This window comes from Lathyrus oleraceus, chromosome 7, assembly GCF_024323335.1.
Source record: "Lathyrus oleraceus cultivar Zhongwan6 chromosome 7, CAAS_Psat_ZW6_1.0, whole genome shotgun sequence".
Classification (NCBI taxonomy): domain Eukaryota; kingdom Viridiplantae; phylum Streptophyta; class Magnoliopsida; order Fabales; family Fabaceae; genus Lathyrus; species Lathyrus oleraceus.
Window position 1 is genome coordinate 477,155,972 of NC_066585.1, and position 19,836 is coordinate 477,175,807.

Sequence of the window (19,836 nt, forward strand, 5' to 3'; positions counted from 1 at the left end):
ATTTTGAGGCGTGAAGATTTTGTGTGTCCATCATACTTCACTGCTGTATTTTTGTGAGTCTAGTATTAGACGTATCTTGTAAGCCAAGCCATTATTAAGTAGATGATTGCTTTGGCATAGGGTGTTCATTGAGTTGTAAGTGTTGTATCACTCAAAGCTTTTAAGCGTGAGTGCTGTGTATCTTGATTTAAGCTGTGAAGCATAATCAAGAGTTGTTTTTGAAGTGTGACTTCAAAGTGTCTTTAATATCACTGAGGTGATTGAGGGGGAGTGAGTAGGAACTCTGATCTTAGGTTAAGATTGAAATTGCATTGGGTAGGGATTAAGTGATAAGTTGTAAACGGGTGAGTTTAGCTTTGAATTGATACTACTAATAGTGGATTTCCTCCCTGGCTTGGTAGCCCCCAGATGTAGGTCATGTTGGACTAAACTGGGTGAACAATTACTTGTGTTATTTACTGCACTTACTGTTAAGTTCTGCATAATCCCTGTCTGTGCAGAATTGGATGTCATAACAACCAGTGTGACATCCAAAGTCTGATAACTAGAATTTCAAAATATGCCTCCCTGACATCTCAATTCATCATTTTGATCAAAGCAAGTCAAAGGGTTTGAGGTTTGTTCCCCAAGGAAACCCTAGTTCATCTGATCATCCACAATGCCTTGCTCTTGAAGCAACCTCAGCCCATGATCAAATACAACCAAGGTAAGTTCTTTAATTCATCATTTAATGCATATTTGAACTTATTTTAGTGCCCTCAATCATCAATTCATCAAGATATGAGTCATGGACTTGAGAAGTTGATCAGTCAATTCATCTGACTATTTTGAAGTACACTGAGACCTAACGTTTTATGTGTTGGTCAAATGGAGGTGATCCCAAAAGAAAAAATGTTCTTAGGGACAATATGAACAACTTTCATGTTCATCAAAAATTTATTTGAAGCCTGGAAGGTCATCTCCCATTCCAATACATTATAGGTCATTTTGATTGAAACCCTAATTTTGGGTCAACTTCCCAAGAACATAACTCATTCATTTTTTATGAATTTGAGGTGGGATCAAATGCATTGGAAATATTAAGATGTCTAATTCAAAGTTTATGTTGAACAAAATTTCAAACTCTCAAAGGAAATACATGTGATAATGCAAAACATTATAGGTCACTTTGGGCCAAATGCATTGAAAGTCAAAAAAGTCCAACTTCAAGTGCCCGTAACTCTTTCATCAAAAATCCATATGATGCAAAATTCAAGTCCATTTTGATTGTCTTGAAAAGATTTACAACTTTTATTTTGAAGGTGTTTTCATTTGAAGCTTGCATCATCAAAACAGAGGGGCTTGAACATTGGCCAAATTTGGAAACCTTGCCTTTGCATGTTTTGCACATCACACTTTAACCTCAAAATTCATTAATTTCCACACTTCAAATGGATTTTTGTCCAACATAAAATTTGTTCCTTACATCAAGACCTTTCTAACCATTACTCACATGCTCATGTTTGGATTTGGCAAATGGCATTTTCGAAGAGGAGACGTTTTAGGCATGATTATGTATAACATGTGAAAATTCATCAGACAAGCCAATTCATTCCAAACTACACGTCCAAACCATCTCACATTCATTTCAGCTTGCATTTGCACCAAGTATGGGCCTCACATGCGCCTGTACAGACCCATGCATGGAGGACCCAATTCACATGCACACGAGTTTGGTCATGCATTGCATCAGCTCTTGCTATAAATACACTTGCTCGCTTCACTTGAAATCCAACCTAATCGCGCCTGAGATGCTGCAAACTAAATCCATAACCATTACCAAAGGAGCTATTTCACTTTTCTTCAAATTTTTCAGATCTAAAATTCAACTAAATCTGGTTGAATCTTTGGATCTAAAGCTCCTAGACCTTCATCCTTTAGTCCATTGCACTTCTGTTTTGCCAAAAAAAGCAAGGAAAAGAGCTCAGATCTTCACAATCCAAGGTTGTTCTTCAACTGGTTTTCTCTTCGAAACTCACCATTTATTAATCTATTTGCTTGGATTTTGTGTTGGCTGAAGTCCTCTTCATAGAGGCAATTGTTTTGAGTGCTCAATTGTTTTGAGTGCTTGGGTTTTATGACCTGCAATTTCTGGACTTCGCCGGAGCTCGCCGGAGAAGACGGTGGTGTTCACCACCGTCCACCTTTCCAATTTGAATCTAGGCGGTTGATGATGATTTCCAGATTGAATCATGGCCTTCCAATGTTATGACTTGTTTTAATGTTGTGTGTGGTGCTGTTGACTTGGACTCATGGTGAGCGCGCGCCTCTGGACCATTAGATGCGCCACATCAATTAATGAAACCACATCCAACGCTTCCTGATTTTCCCTATTTTCTATTTTCTGATTTAATTTCTTTTATTTCCATTATTTTCAAAAATTCATATCTTCTTCATTTTAAATCCAAAAAATATGGTACTAATTGCATTCTTCTCCAAATAATTTCTAGTTTCTAAATTTGATTTTTAATATTTTTTATTTTGTCATTTGATGTTTTTTGTGAATTTTCTCTTTTCTGGTTATTTTTAATTCATTTAAAATAGTTTTCAATATTGAAAAAATACAAAAATATTTTCCTAACCTATTTGAATGATGATGGATCTATGAAAAATATTCTCATCAATTTTCTAATTGATTTGAGATTTATTTGAGATTTTAGTTCAATTAGGTTATTTTTATTCATTTTTAATTGATTAAAAATAGTTTATGACTTTTAAAAATGCTGAAATTTTTTGTCAAACTTTGTTTTACCTTGTTGAACTTGGGATAAATTACTTGGACCTTTCAAGGTTGATTTGAAGTGATTTTTAAGTTTGACCTTTCTTGTATTTTTAATTCAAGTTTATTTTAATATTAAAAATGCCAAAAATATTTTGCTTATTGTTTGACCTCCAATCTTCATCCCATTTCTGATTTCTCATTGTTTAACTTTGACTTTCAATGTCATTTGGTCAACACACATGGATTGGTATATTTTGTTCACCTTATGCATTTTATTCTTTCCATTTTCCTTTTCCATTATTCATCTCTTTCTTCTTCTTCTTCTTCTTTTTCTTTTTGATCAATGAGTTGAAGGTTGATAAGTTAGCATTGATTAGGGAGATTTAATCTTCCTTGATTCAAATCTAATTCATCTTGATCAATTGATCAAGTGAATGACTTTGCATTAAGGATAGGTTGTTTCCTAAATCATGCAAAAGACTTAAACCAATACAAGATCAATTCTCTTCTTCTTTTTGGCATGGCAAGTTGTTGGAACTTGGTTCACTAATCAAGACTTCTAACTTCTGTTGTTGCCTACATTATTTTTGACCGGCCTCAGATAGTTGTGACTTCTGCATAAGTCCAATTACGATTGCTTAACATATCGCTAAATTTTCCTTAGGGCACAGTAACTACTAACACTAATCATTAACCATTAACATTTACTTTTTGCACTTTACTTTTATGCAATTTATTATTCTTGTACATATTATCCATTTGCTTTTTCTTTTGCTCACTTGAGCACATGTTTATGCTAATGCCATTTGCCTTTTGCTCACTTGAGCATATAATTGTGTATATATATCTTTTGTGCTTGTGTTTGTCTGTTTATTGTGAACCAAATGTAAAGAATTGGACAAAATGGACTTAGATCTTAGGACTTTACCCAAGCTAATGGAGTTTGAAGAGTAACTAGGCCTCATGCCTTTAGAATGCTTAAAGCTTGAAGATGAACATTGAAAGGACCATATTCTAAACCCCCTCTTGTCCATTCTTTGATTGTTAATAGAACCTTTGGATGTGTGTGTTTCTTTGTGCTAGGGATTGCCATTTGAGCCAAATTGAGGAACCATTACCATGAGTTCCTAAGAGAGAGAGATTCAAGATACATGGAGGAACCTTCCAAGAGTTCATTTGATTGTTGATTGCTTGAGTTTATGCTTATGTGATTGCTTATTCCAAAGGATGGGAGCTACTTGGATCATCCATATGATCTCAAGAGAGGAACTCCTTTTTGTGGTTTTGTTTCTTATCCCTTACCTCTTGTATGCTTAGGATTGATTAGGGACCCATGCATTGTTTCTTATCCCTTACCTTCTTCTTCTTCCCTCCACTCTAACCCAAGCCAAAACTTTTGTGCAAACATCTAACACTTGTTTTCAACATTAGAAACCTAAGCCTTATGCTTTTGATTTTCAAACTTTCTTTTCTTAATACTTATTTTGAATTGAACTTCTAAGTCAACTTTGACCATTTTGTACATACCTTTTCATTGGTAAATATAACCCATTCAAATGTCCTTTTTGTGGTTTCAATGGCCACCTTCTTATTCAAATTTTTTATAACCTTTAGCTATTAGGTTTGAGTTATCCTTGAGGTAGATGTAATACTCACCTATATCCTTAGTGATGGACAATGAGCCTTCCATGCTTATTATAGGTTAACCCCTCACTAGCAAGCTATCCTCACATGTTGGATTTGTGGTTTTAGGTTGAGTTTTCTCCCTTGGATAACAAAAGACCTTAAGGCTTTTGGACCAATCAATTCACCAACTCATTTTGAGATTTTTACCCCGAACTACGAGGTTTTGATCCTAATCTTTTTTTAAGATGGTATGTAGGCAATGGGTTTATCCATCCAAACACAAAAATGTAAATAAATTTGTATATTCTTTTCTCATCCCTTCAATCATGTTTGCACAAATAATTTTTCACAAAACAACAACCTTACAACAAATATGAAAAGGGCTCCCTAGGAGTACCTAGGATGTTTTGGGTGCCTAACACCTTCCCATTGCATAACCAACCCCCTTACCCAGATCTCTGACTCTCTTTTACTAGTTTTTGATTTGATAAAACTTTTAGGTTTTTGTTCGCTTTCTAACAATTCCTTTGGATAAATAGAAGTGCGGTGGCGACTCGACTTGTATGATTTACCTTGGATTTAGTCAATATCTCTAATGGTAACGAATACCCCGCTACAGAAAAGTGGCGACTCTGCTGGGGAATCGAATGTCCTAGTGGGTTTTGCCTACTTTTCATATTTTGTTGTATTGTATTGTATTATTTTGTGACATATTTTTGTGCAATTTGGGATTACTGTATTGTATGTAATGATTGAATTGCTTGAATATTTAATTCCTTGTATGCTTGGTGATCTTTGTGAGATGAGTTCTATACCCGAACTCGAGTGCACTTAGGATAGGAGAATGACATAGTCTTGTTGACTTGTGTGGAGTTATTCCTTAGCAAGTTGACTTGCAAGTCCATTCACTTGGTGGAGGTCTTGTTGGGATCAATAATGTCACACAAGTAGTTGTGGTTAGACATTACTCTTTCCAATATAGACCTTAGAAGCCAAGGACCTTAGTTTACCAAGCCCATCTTGGCCTTTTCTTAGGATGTAGTGCGAAAGTCGTTCAAGTGTAAGATTTGATACGATTTTTACGCGATACTACACTCATAAGAGTATCTCTTGAGAATATTTTTTGGAATACGAGTAGTCGTTTATCCGATAATATCCGAAAGATGGGATGATGACTATGGGAACCTCTTGTAGAACATGTTTGGCAGGTTTAACCCCTAGTACACTCCCTTTGGGTGGTTCTTAACCAAAAATTCATACTCGTGACTCGCAACAAACCTTGATTCATGGTTGATCCGTTCATGTGTCCTTAATATCAATGGAACTTGGGTGTTGATAAGGTGTAAACCATAATCCACCAAAATGGATGATTGATATTAAGGATAACATGATCCATTCCATGACCTTTGTTTGGTGTGCTTTGCTTGATCCTTGAGTGTGATTGTTGCATCCATGCATTCATGCACCCATTTGCATTCATATCATAAAAATAAAAAGAAAATCTTCAAGGAATTTAAAGAGGTCTATTTGCGAATTTTCAGACATAGAAAGACAAAGAAGGAATACAAAGAAGTACAACTTCAGACAACCAGATTTGAAAGAGTTAAGGAATCTGACATCCTATGTATTAGATCCCTTGGGTTTCAAGGCTCGTTTTGGGAAGCTTCTTCCTCTTCTGACTACTCAGGTGGATGAAGGGTTGATGAGTGTATTGGTGCAGTTTTATGATCCTTTATACCGTTGCTTCACGTTTCCGAATTTTCAGCTTTTGCCCATGCTCGAGGAGTATGTGTATCTTGTGGGTATACCAATTCTAGACCAGTTGTCGTTCAGTGGCTTGGAGAGTATACCTACTTCTCAAGAGATAGCTGACATGTTGCATATAGATGAATCTATGGTTGGTGCTCATATGACTACCAAAGGTGGAATTCAAGGTCTCCCTTCTGAGTTCCTCATTGCTCAAGCTACTATGTATGGGAAGGCCATGAGTGAGGATGCCTTTGATGCCATATTTGTACTTCTCATCTATGGGTTAGTGTTGTTCCCCAACATTGACAAGTTTGTGGATGTGAACGCTATCAGGATTTTCTCTACTCTTAACCCCGTTCCGACTCTGTTGGGTGACACTTTTTTTTCTTTGCATATGAGGAATACAAAAGGTGGTGGTGCCATTGTGTGCTGTTTGCCTCTGCTGTATAAGTGGTTTATTTCTCACTTACCGCAAACGGTCGCTTTCAAGGAGAACAAGGGATGTCTACGGTGGTCCACGAAGCTTATGTCTCTCACTAATGATGATATCTCTTGGTACAACCGTATGTATGATGGTGTGCAGATTATCGACTCTTGTGGAGAATTCTCCAATGTACCTCTTCTTGGTACATGTGGTGAGATTAGCTACAACCCCGTTTTGGCACGTCGTCAACTTGGGTTCCCCCTAAAGGATAAAGCTAATAACATCCTGTTAGAGGGTGTGTTCTTTCAGGAGGGTAAAGATCCCCAAGGCTTGAAAGCTAGGATGGTCCGCACTTGGCGCAAGGTTCATAGGAAAGGAAGGAATGAGTTGGGTCCTAAGAACTGTGTTGCTTTGTAGCCTTACACTGCTTGGGTTAGAAGGAGAGCTTCTGAGTATCTCATGCCGTACGAGTATCCGAGACCTACACCTTTGGTTATGGCTGGGCCTTCAACCCTCCCTGACCAAGGAGTAGAGGAGTTGAGAGACGAAGACCGTTCCCGTGCCTGGTTCCGCGAACGAGAAGAGTTGCTTCAGTAGATCAAGGAAAATGATGCTTTGATTGAGTTCCTCGAGCAGCAGGTTATTGATGATCCTAATGATGCGTGGACTTCTCTACTTCCTCAGTCTTCCAAGTTCTGGAAGAGGAAGTACGATCGACTCGCCAAGGAGAAGGCAGATATGGAGGCAGCCTATGAGGAAGAGGTGAAGAGGCTTCGTGCATCTTATCTTCCTATATCCCGAGCTTTGGACGATTGTTTCTAGGGATCCGTGGGATGATCATTTTCCTTTTCTCTTGTATTTTTGTCTAGCTACCCATGTTGTACTTCTTTGATGAAAAAACTATTTTCCAGATATTAGTGACAAGATATTTCCATATATGATAAATGCTTAATACTTCCAAATATTTGCAAATAGAACTCTAAAATTCCTCTGAACTAAACACAAATCATATGCACGAACATTGCATGCATCATGTGCATAAGCAGGTTTTGTTCCCAGCTTCTTGTCCTCTGGTCTAACTCTGTGTTCTTCATTTATTTCCAAGACAAGCTGACTCACCGGTACTACACCAGAGCCAATTCTTCAAGACTGATGGATCATTTGGAACAAGAGAACCGCGAGCTGAAGGAGGAAGTAGCCAGGTTGAATGCCTTGATGGAGTCATTCTTGGCCGCTCAGAGCCAACCTTCTCCAACGCCATCAACTCCTCCCAGAGGACGGTCATCTCTGAGATCGTGACTTCTACTGTGCCTGCTGCAACGGCTCACTTCGCACCATCTATGCCAGCCGGGTTCCCTTAGGGAATGCCCCCCAACTTTGTACCAGAGGGTTTCGCCTTACTCTTACTTCTATGCCGGCATCTAGCCCGGTCCTTTCAGTGCCACCGCCCATTGTGCACACGTTACCAAGGTTCGAGGATAACATCTACCATTCTGAGCCATCTGAGGGCCCAGATGTTTATGAAAAGATGGATGATATGAAGGACCAATTCCTTGAGCTTCGCAAGGAACTGAAAACTTTGAGGGGGAAAGACCTCTTTGGTAAAAGTGCTGCCGAGTTGTGCCTTGTGCCCAATGTGAAGATCCCTATTAAATTCAAAGTGCCTGACTTTGAGAAGTATAAGGGAAACACATGCCCTCTCAGCCATCTTGTGATGTATGCTCGCAAGATGTCAACGCAGACAGACAATGACCAACTGCTCATCCATTATTTCCAGGACAGTCTGTACGGTGCCACTCTTAGGTGGTACATGGGTTTGGAGAGTGTGAACATCCGATCTTTCAACGATCTTGGCGAGGCCTTCATCAAGCAATATAAATACAATGTGGATATGGCCCCGGATAGGGACCAGTTGAGAGCAATGTCGCAAAAGGATAAAGAGACCTTCAAAGAGTACGCCCAGAGGTGGCGCGAATTGGCAGCTCAAATAGTGCCTCCCCTAGAGGAAAAAGAGATGACCAAGATCTTCCTGAAGACCTTGAGCTCGTTTTATTACGAGAGGATGATAGCTAGTGCTCCCTAAGACTTCACCGAGATGGTGAATATGGGGATGAGATTGGAAGGGGTCCGTGAAGGACGCTTAACCCGAGATGAAGGATCTTCAGCAAAGAGATATGGAAGCTTTGCGAAGAAGAAGGAGGGAGAGGAAAATGCTGTGTCTTCCCATGTCAAGAGAAGACCCCCTGTGCAGAGGAAGATTGCTCGCCCAGTCAACAATCAGCATCAGGTGGCTCATATAGCACCTGTTTTTAGGGATGCTCGGCATTATCAGCGACCGCAAACTCAACAATATCAACAACAACAACAGCGTCCACAACAGCAGGCCTACCAGCCTCGAAATAAGAACAATAATACCAGCACCAGCTATAAGAGGAAGAGGGTCACCTTTGATCCAATTCCGATGACTTATGATGAACTCTATCCGTCATTGATCCATAGAAAGTTGATCACTCCGCGAGACCCTCCCGTTGTACCTGTCAACCCCCAGTGGTGGTACAAGCCCGAACTTCATTGTGTGTATCATTCCGGTGCTCCCGGACACGACGTATAGAACTGTTATCCCTTGAAGACCAAGGTGCAAGACCTTCTGAGAAGTGGGATTTTGTTTTTCGAGGACGTAGGCCCGAACGTAAAGAAGAACCCATTGCTCAAGCATGGGAAGTCTGTCAATATGGTCCAGGGCTGCCCTGGCAAGTACAAGGTGAAATATGTCAGTCATATCCGACAGTCACTGGTTGAGATGCATATATTGCTATGTGACTATAGCCATTATGAGCATGATCACGACAGATGTAGAGTCAGCTCTGTTAATCAGAGAGGTTGTCGCCAGGTGCGCAAAGATGTGCAAGAGATGTTGGACGAAGGAGTCATTGAGATCCTTCAGAATAGAAATGTTGACGAAGATGAGCTCGAAGTCAATGTAATTTCCCCGGTGTTTCGGATACCTGAGCCTGTTCTCATCAAGTATGATGGTAGCAAGCAGAAGGCTCCTCCTGCTCTCGTCATCAAACCAGCCGGACCTATACCGTACTCGTCTGAGAAAGCAGTTCCCTATCGCTACAACGCTGTGGCAGTGGAAAATGGGAAAGAGGTGTCCTTGCCCTCCTCATCTGTTGTTAACATTGCCGACGTCAGTGGTTTAACCCGCAGCGGTCATGTATTTTCAACACCGTTGAAGCCTCAAGCTGATGTTCGAGGAAGTGTTGATGCTGATTTTGTTGAACGCCCGATTGGGAATGCTGTGAGTACTCCGAATCCGACAGTTATTGTTAAGCCCTCCTCTACGTTAAAAACTCCTGCTTCTGCTGGCCCGAGTGGCAATGCGAAAGAAGACTGTGATGAGATGCTGAGACTCATCAAGAGAAGCGAGTACAACGTTGTAGACCAGCTTCTGTAAACGCCATCCAAGATCTCTATGTTGTCATTGCTTTTGAATTCAGAACCACACCGAGAGGCTCTGCAGAAGGTTTTGGATGTGGCGTACGTGGATCACGATGTCACGATAGAACAATTTGATAGCATTGTTGCAAACATTACTGCTTGTAACAACTTGAGTTTTTGTGACTCTGATCTCCCCGAGGAGGGAAGAGACCACAACTTGGCTTTACACATATCTATGAGTTGCAAAGACGACGCCATGTCCAATGTTCTGGTGGACACTGGGTCATCATTAAACGTATTGCCAAAATCCACTCTTGCGAATCTGTCATATCAAGGGCCTCCCATGAGCCAGAGTGGAGTAGTTGTGAAGGCTTTCGATGGGTCTCGCAAAACTGTGATTGGCGAGGTTGATCTCCCAATCAAAATCGGACCAAGTGATTTCCAGATTACCTTCCAGGTTATGGACATTCTCCCATCGTATAGTTGTCTCTTAGGCAAACCATGGATTCACGAGGCAGGCGCCGTGACATCCACCCTACCCCAGAAATTGAAATTTGTAAAGAATTAGAAGCTAGTGGTGGTAGGGGGAGAAAAGGCTCTCCTGGTTAGCCATTTGTCTTCCTTATCTTATATAGATGCTGAGGATAAATTTGGAACTCCGTTCCAAGCTTTATCTATTGCTGAGCCTATTAAGAAGGGAACTTCTTCATTTGCTTCCTACAAAGATGCAAAGTTGTCCATTGAGCATGGCGCAACTGCTGGTTTGGGGAAAATGATTGAGTTAGAAGACAACAAGTCCCGGGCTGGCATAGGCTATTCTTCTAGGGTCTTCAACAAGCAAGGATTATTTAAGAGTGGAGGTTTCATCCACACCAGTCAAGACGAGGAGGCTGCTGCCATCTTGGAAGAGGACGAGGAGGATTTTGGAAACTTCGTCATCCCTGGGGGGATCTGCAATAATTGGGTCATTGTGGATATTCCAACAATTATCCATAAGTCAAAGTAATGTTCATTGTGTTTAAAAACCCTCTTCCCATGCCAAAGGGAGGAGTGATGACATTATTGGTGCATAAATGTAATGATATTTTCATTCAATAAATTCATGTTAAATGTTTGTTTTTCTTATTATTTTCCCTTTTCGCTTTTGCATGAAATTGGTGATCACATAAAACCCTAAAAAATAGAATAAAATCGATCTTTTCATATGCATAATGATTTGCCTTGTTTGAATTCTAAAAGCTCTTTATATCCAAAATCATTATGCAGGATAATCAAACCCATTGAACATAATGATCCAACACCATCTCCCAACTTTGAATTTCCTGTATTTGAGGCGGAAGAAGATGATGATGAAGAGATTCCTGACGAGATTACCCTTCTACTTGAGCATGAAGAGAAGATCATTCAACCGAATCTTGAGAATCTGGAAACAATCAACTTGGGGTCTGAGGATTGTGTGAGAGAAGTGAAGATTGGGGCACTCCTGGAAGAGTCTGTTAAGAAGGGGTTGATTGAGTTGCTACGAGAGTACGTTGATGTCTTTGCCTGGTCATATGAAGACATGCCTGGTCTAGATACTGATATTGTGCAACATTTCCTGCCTTTGAAGCCTGAGTGCGTGTCTGTGAAACAGAAGCTCATGAGAACTCATTCTGATATGGCAGTAAAGATCAAAGAGGAAGTGCAGAAGCAAATTGATGCGGGGTTTCTGGTGACTTCTACGTATCCTCAATGGGTGGCCAATATTGTGCCCGTGCCTAAGAAAGATGGAAAAGTCCGAATGTGTGTGGACTATAGAGACTTGAATAAGGCTAGCCCGAAAGATGATTTCCCTCTACCACACACAGATATGTTGGTAGATAATACAGCTAAATTCAATATCTTCTCATTTATGGATGGATTTTCCGGATATAATCAGATTAAAATGGCACCCGAGGATATGGAGAAGACAACATTCATCACACCTTGGGGAACATTCTGTTATCGAGTGATGCCCTTCGGTTTAAAAAACGCCGGAGCCACGTATCAACGAGCTATGATTACCTTGTTTCATGATATGATGCACAAGGAGATCGAGGTATATGTTGATGATATGATTGCTAAGTCAAGAACAGAAGTTGAACATGTAGAGCACTTGTTGAAGCTTTTTCAGCGTTTGAGGAAATATCAGCTTCGTCTGAATCCCAACAAGTGTACATTTGGAGTCCGTTCCGGTAAGTTATTGGGATTTATTGTCAGTGAAAGAGGTATTGAAGTTGATCCTGCAAAGGTCAAAGCAATACAAGAGATGCTTGCGCCAAAAACTGAGAAGCAAGTCCGAGGTTTTCTTGGCCGCTTGAATTACATTTCCAGATTCATATCCCACATGACTGCCACATACGCACCAATATTCAAGCTCCTCCGGAAAGATCAGTCTCATGACTGGACCGAGGATTGCCAGAAAGCTTTTGACAGTATCAAAGAGTATCTGTCTGAGCCTTCGATCCTGTCTCCACCCGTGGCAGGAAGATCATTGATCATGTATCTGACTGTTCTTGAAGACTCGATGGGTTGTGTCCTTGGTCAGCAAGACGAATCAGGAAAGAAAGAGTATTCTATTTACTACTTGAGCAAGAAGTTCATTGATTGTGAGTCTCGATATTCAATGCTTGAGAAGACATGCTGTGCTTTGGCTTGGGCCGCTAAGCGCTTATGCCAGTATATGATAAATCATACGACTTGGTTGATATCCAGAATGGACCCAATCAAGTATATCTTTGAGAAGCCTGCTTTAACAGGGAGGATTGCCCGTTGGCAGATGTTGTTGTCTGAGTATGATATTGAGTATCGAGCTCAAAAGGCTATTAAAGGTAGTATCTTGGCTGACCACTTGGCACATCAGCCAATTGAGGATTATCAGTCAGTTCAGTATGATTTCCCAGATGAGCAGATTCTGTATTTGAAAATGAAAGATTGTGATGAGCCTACGCTCGATGAAGGGCCAGAGCCCGGTTCCCGTTGGAGCATGGTATTTGATGGCGCTGTAAATCAATATGGAAATGGTATTGGGGCAGTGATTATTACTCCTCAGGGCACACATTTTCCGTTAACAGCAAGGCTAACTTTCAAATGCACGAATAATATGGCTGAGTATGAGGCCTGTATTATGGGATTGGAGGAGTGCATTGATCTAAGGATCAAGCATCTTGATGTATATGGTGATTCGGCCCTCGTCGTTAATCAGATCGAGGGTGAATGGGAAACGAATCAACCCGGCCTCATTCCGTATAGGGATTATGCAAGGAGGATTTCAACGTTCTTTACTGAGGTTGACTTCCATCATATTCCTCGAGATGAGAATCGAATGGCAGATGCTCTTGCTACGCTTGCCTCAATGATTGTGGTTAAATTTTGGAATGAAGTTCCCAATATCATCGTGATGCGCTTGGACAGACCAGTTCATGTGTTTGTAGTTGAAGAAGTGAAGGATGATAAGCCATGGTACTATGACATCAAGCGTCTCCTTCAGAGCCAGACTTACCCGCCTGGGGCATCTGTGAAAGATAGGAAGACTCTGAGGAGATTATCAGGAAGTTTTTACCTCAATGGCGATGTGCTTTACAAAAGGAACTTTGACATGGTTCTGCTTAGATGCGTGGATAGACACGAAGCAGACTTGTTGATGACTGAGGTCCATGAGGGTTCATTTGGTACTCATTCCAATGGACATGCCATGGCTAGAAAGATGTTGAGAGCAGGCTACTATTGGCTGATAATGGAGTCTGACTGCTGCAAATATGTTAAGAAATGCCATAAGTGTCATATTTATGCGGATAAGATTCATATTCCCCCGACACTTCTGAATGTGATTTCATCACCATGGCCTTTCTCCATGTGGGGAATCGACATGATAGAACCAAAAGCGTCCAATGGACACATATTTATTCTCGTAGCGATTGATTACTTCACAAAGTGGGTTGAAGCGACATCATATGCTAATGTGACCAGGCAGGTGGTTGTGAAGTTTATCAAGAATCAACTCATATTCCGTTATGGTGTGCCAGATAAGATCATTACTGATAATGGATCTAACTTGAACAACAAGATGATGAAAGAACTATGTAGTGAGTTCAAGATTGCGCATCATAATTCTTCTCCTTACAGACCCAAGATGAACGGGGCTGTTGAAGCTGCTAATAAGAATATCAAGAAGATTATCCAGAAAATGGTTGTCACGTATAAAGATTGGCATGAGATGCTGCCATTTGCTTTGCATGGATATCGTACATCTGTCCGCACTTCAACATGGGCAACCCCTTTCTCTCTCGTTTATGGCATGGAGGTTGTACTCCCATTAGAGGTGGAGATCCCATCAATGAGAGTCTTGATGGAAGCCAAGTTGACTGATGTTGAATAGGTTCAGAGTCGTTATGACCAGCTGAATTTGATTGAAGAAAAGAGATTGACTGCCATGTGCCATGGTCAATTATATCACCAAAGGATGAAGAAAGCCTTTGATAAGAAGGTCAAGCTTCGTGTGTTCCGAGAAGGTGACCTTGTGCTCAAGAAAGTCTTGTCTTTCGCGTCCGATTCTAGGGGCAAGTGGACTCCTAACTATGAAGGTCCATATGTTGTTAAGAGAGCCTTTTCAGGCGGTGCTTTGATACTTACAACTATGGATGGGGAGGATTTCACTCGTCCTGTGAATTCAGATGCAGTCAAGAAATACTTCGCCTAAAATAAAAACAGAATAACTCGCTAAGTTGAAAACCCAAAAGGGAGGCTTAGGCAAAAATGAGCGTCTCGGTGGATTGAAAACCCGAAAGGGCGATCCAGGAAAAAGTTAGAGACATGAAAAAACGAGTATATGTATCCCGCTAGATTAAGTACCTCGCCTCGGGGCAATCTAGGCAAAAAAATAGGGATTTGGCAAGTAATTGCATCCTGACAAGACTCTGTTCTACATTTGTTATCCGTCAGAGATTCTCGCCCATTCATCATCAACCAAAGCTTCAAACACATCGGATTCAGAATTGGTGGAGAAATGGTAATTATGTTCAATGTAGCCCTTTTCCAATATATATCACCAATTTTAAATTTGTAAAGATCTATGGAGTCTTGCCATTCGCAGACTACCATTCCATCAAATAAATTTGAGCCTTTATCCAATTATTTGCACTCTTATGTGTTTCTATTCAACAAATGTTTTGCATGTTTTAATTGAAAAAATATCATTGTTTTAAATAATCAAATTTTTCATAATTTGTTTTTAAACAAAATGAACGTTCGCAATGACATTAGGATACTCAGGAGATCTTCAGTGCTCTCCCAAAGATGGTATGAACCCCAACAGGGTAAGGCAGTTGTTCATATTCCTGGCAGGTTGGTGTCCTCTTCCTCCTGGGTCTTTTGTGGTTTTCCCCCTCAACAGATGTGATCTCTTTAGTAATACAGTGTTCGATGGCCTTTGGAAATTTCTGATTTGGTGGTGGTTCCCCACAGAGTTCCATGATCCCCTCTGATGATTTCCCCAGTAGAGTGTTTCCATGGCAGATTTTTGATGATCTTTGCCCCGGTTGGAATGTTTCGCTTATCCCCTGCGAAGATCTTTGTCATCTTGGCTTTCTCTCTCGAGATGTAGTACCGGATGTTTGTACTTATTCGCTGGACTTGTTGGTGTTAGAAACATCTGTTTGTCAGCATTCATCATACATAAACTATGCATGTGTACATATAATTTTCAAACATTAGGATATTCATATTGCATTCTTTTCCATATATCTTTGTTTGCGATCCCCTGCTAGTTGGTAATACATTCCCCAAGAAGATATCGGTGTCTGAACTCCCCATATAGAGTCAGCCCCTTAAGCAGAAAGTGTTTATCTTTCCTTCCATATTCCCCACCGAGTTATAGCCTCGTGGATGATGATTATTTCTATTTCCTCCCAACACATGTATTGGGATGGGATTCCCTATTGAGTTATATCCTCACTAGGACGAGTCTTGATTCAGCTTGCCTCTTTAGTTTGATCCTAGATTGGCTTCTTGTGACTGTTTCCTGCGCTTCCCTATGGTATAACTGAATAATTGCTCAGTAATCAGCAATCATTCATCTTATCCCCGACAGAGTCTGTGGTTTTCTACCCTTATACCGGTAGTTGCAAACCCTATTTCATCCCCTTGCGAAGTTAACCTCTTGGTCATCCTAATCGATGACGGTTACTTTTCCGTGGTGTTCTACCCAGTATCGGGTATATGTAATCCCCTCTTTGACGGCTATCATTATCCAATATTCGGTATTGATAAGTTCATCACCCCCTGGTGATTTATCTCTTGGATAATTGCTCTCATCAGGCAGTTTATCCCCAGCAAGTCATCTTTCATGTAACGATTGCCGGTAATGATTGTTGCTCCCCTCGAATGGTCATCATTATATACCTAATTCTGGTATCCCGATGCCTTTCTTTGTCGGTCGATTTATCCTTTATTAACCCAGTAACCGGTTGTGGATAATCTTACATGTGAGTATATTATCTACGTTCTGACGGTAATAGATAATATATCTCATGCACTCATTGGTCGAAGCCTTTTGTTCTTCCCCAGTTGAGTAAGATTCGTATCCCTTTTTGGAATCGAATGTCCATCCCTTAATCGAATTTGCTTTTAGCCATCTTGTGGATGATGAGTGTCTTGGGAATATTCCCCAATTCATGTTTTGGTTGGTCACCTATTATATGCCCAGTAACCGGTATCCCTGGTGTTCCTTCCTTCTGCTCCCTATTATGACCTTTTGTCCCCCTGCGGAGTCAGATTTTCCTGAGCTGAAGCGTACCCTTTTTTTAGGTCTTCCTCAGATGATCTTGGATGTTTGATATCTCTCACCCTTATACCGGTCTTAGATATTCATTCTCCAGAGCATGTTTTCTCTCACCCTTATACTGATGTTCGAATCACATGTCTCTTTGAGCTTATTACCCAGTAACCGGTAATACCTCATCCTGGTGTTTCCCAAGTGGAGTCCCGTAGCGGATTTTCCCCATCTGAGTCCGGATTTTTATCCGAGGTATCAGTTGTGGATAATTTCTGCTGTATTGGCATATTCCCCAATACATGCATCTTTGAGTCAGCTCGAGTCTTTCTATTGATGTATTTCACTGGATTTCCTTCGTGCCCCTCAACAAGTTTCAAGTTGTGACCTGCTCACGCATTTTTATCCCTTTACTCCCCGGTAGAGTCTCTGTCCCACTGAGTGTATTACTCATATGGATCATCGATTCCTTCTAATCTTCTCCTTTGTGGACACATCCCCCCACAAAGTGTTACCGTTTGCATACATACATTCGCATCATGAGGTCTCTTAGGGACCAAAATTCGTCTCTTTGTTATTATTTAAGCCCATTCTACCGCGTCGAGGCGAAGATTTTAACCTTCACTTCTCCGGCTAGAATGACCTTAAATAGGGGCATCTGTAAGACCCCAATTTTGACCCTAAGATCCCTCATGACATCATAACATTGCATTTGCAAAGCCTCAAGGATCATAAGTATCTTGGCTCCTTGCCTTTGGGTGGGATCTCCTCTTGTGAGTGGTTTGAGATCACCAAGTATGCTTGAATTGTATATCATTGTTTTTCTCATTTTTGTTTATTAACCAAAAACACAAAAAATATGTCACTAACATTTCTTGTTTGTAGCTTGAGCAATCACAAGGTCAAGAGCTTCAAGGAGATCCTTTGTGCAGAGATATGGCCAAGTGAAGATGATAGCAAGCATGGTAATGGTTCCCAAAGCTCTCATCCATCAAATATGCCTCCCTGACATCTCAATTCATCATTTTGATCAAAGCAAGTCAAAGGGTTTGAGGTTTGTTCCCCAAGGAAACCCTAGTTCATCTGATCATCCACAATGCCTTGCTCTTGAAGCAACCTCAGCCCATGATCAAATACAATCAAGGGAAGTTATTTAATTCATCATTTCATGCATATTTGAACTTATTTGAGTGTCCTCAATCATCAATTCATCAAGATATGAGTCATGGACTTGAGAAGTTGATCAGTCAATTCATCTGACTATTTTGAAGTACACTGAGACCTAACTTTTTATGTGTTGGTCAAATGGAGGTGATCCTAAAAGCAAACATGTTCTTAGGGACAATATGAACAACTTTCATGTTCATAAAAAATTGATTTGAAGCTTGAAAATATCTATAACTTTGATGTTTAATGTTTTTTTCATTTGAAGCTTGCATCATCAAAACAGAGGGGCTTGAACATTGGTCAAATTTGGAAACCTTGCCTTTGCATATTTTGCACATCACACTTTAAACTCAAAATTCATTAATTTCCACATTTCAAATGGATTTGTGTCCAATATAACATTTGTTCCTTACATCAAGATCTTTCCAACCATTACTCACATGCTCATGTTTGGATTTGGCAAATGGCATTTTCGAAGAGGAGAAGTTTTAGGCATGATTATGCATAACATATGAAAATTCATCACACAAGCCAATTCATTCCAAACTACACGTCCAAACCATCTCACATTCATTTCAGCTTGCATTTGCACCAAGTTTGGGCCTCACATGCGCCTGTACAGGCCCATGCATGAAGGACCCAATTCACATGCACACGAGTTTGATCATGCATTGCATCAGCTCTTGCTATAAATACACTTGCTCGCTTCACTTGAAATCCAACCTAATGGCGCCTGAGATGCTGCACAACTGAATCCATAACCATTACCAAAGGAGCTATATCACTTTTCTTCAAATTTTTCAGATCTAAAATTCAACTAAATCTGGTTGAATCTTTGGATCTAAAGCTCCTAGACCTTCATCCTTTAGTCCATTGCACTTCTGTTTTGCCAAAGGAAGCAAGGAAAAGAGCTCAGATCTTCATAATCCAAGGTTGTTCTTCAACAGGTTTTCTCTTCGAAACTCACCATTTATTGATCTATTTGCTTGGATTTTGTGTTGGCTGAAGTTTTCTTCATAGAGGCAATTGTTTTGAGTGCTCAATTGTTGAAATCTATGAAGTTCAGCATGAACACCATAACTTTCTCCCTCTGATTTCTCTCTCTATGAGGATCTAGAGGAGAAACCAATGGTACAGGGGTGATGTACATCACCCCAGCTTTCCTATGATATGAGGATCGTCCCTTTTGGTTGAGATTTTATGACCTGCAATTTCTGGACTTCGCCGGAGCTCGCCAGAGAAGACGGTGGTGTACACCACCGTCCACCTTTCTAGTTTGAATCTAGGCGGTTGATGATGATTTCCAGATTGAATCATGGCCTTCCAATGTTATGACTTGTTTTAATGTTGTGTGTGGCGCGCGCCTCTGGACCATTAGATGCGCCACGTCAATTAATGAAACCACATCCCACGCTTCCTAATTTTCCCTATTTTCTATTTTCTGATTTAATTTCTTTTATTTCCATTATTTTCAGAAATTCATATCTTCTTCATTTTAAATCCAAAAAATATGCGACTAATTGCATTCTTCTCCAAATAATTTCAAGTTTCTAAATTTGATTTTTAATATTTTTTATTTTGTCATTTGATATTTTTTGTGAATTTTCTCTTTTCTGGTTATTTTTAATTCATCTTAAATAGTTTTCAATATTGAAAAAATACAAAAATATTTTCCTAACCTATTTGAATGATGATGGATCTATGAAAAATATTCTAATCAATTTTCTAATTTATTTGAGATTTATTTGAGATTTTAGTTCAATTAGGTTATTTTTATTCATTTTTAATTGATTAAAAATAGTTTCTGACGTTTAAAAATGCTGAATTTTTTTGTCAAACTTTGTTTGACCTTGTTGAACTTGGGATAAATTACTTGGACCT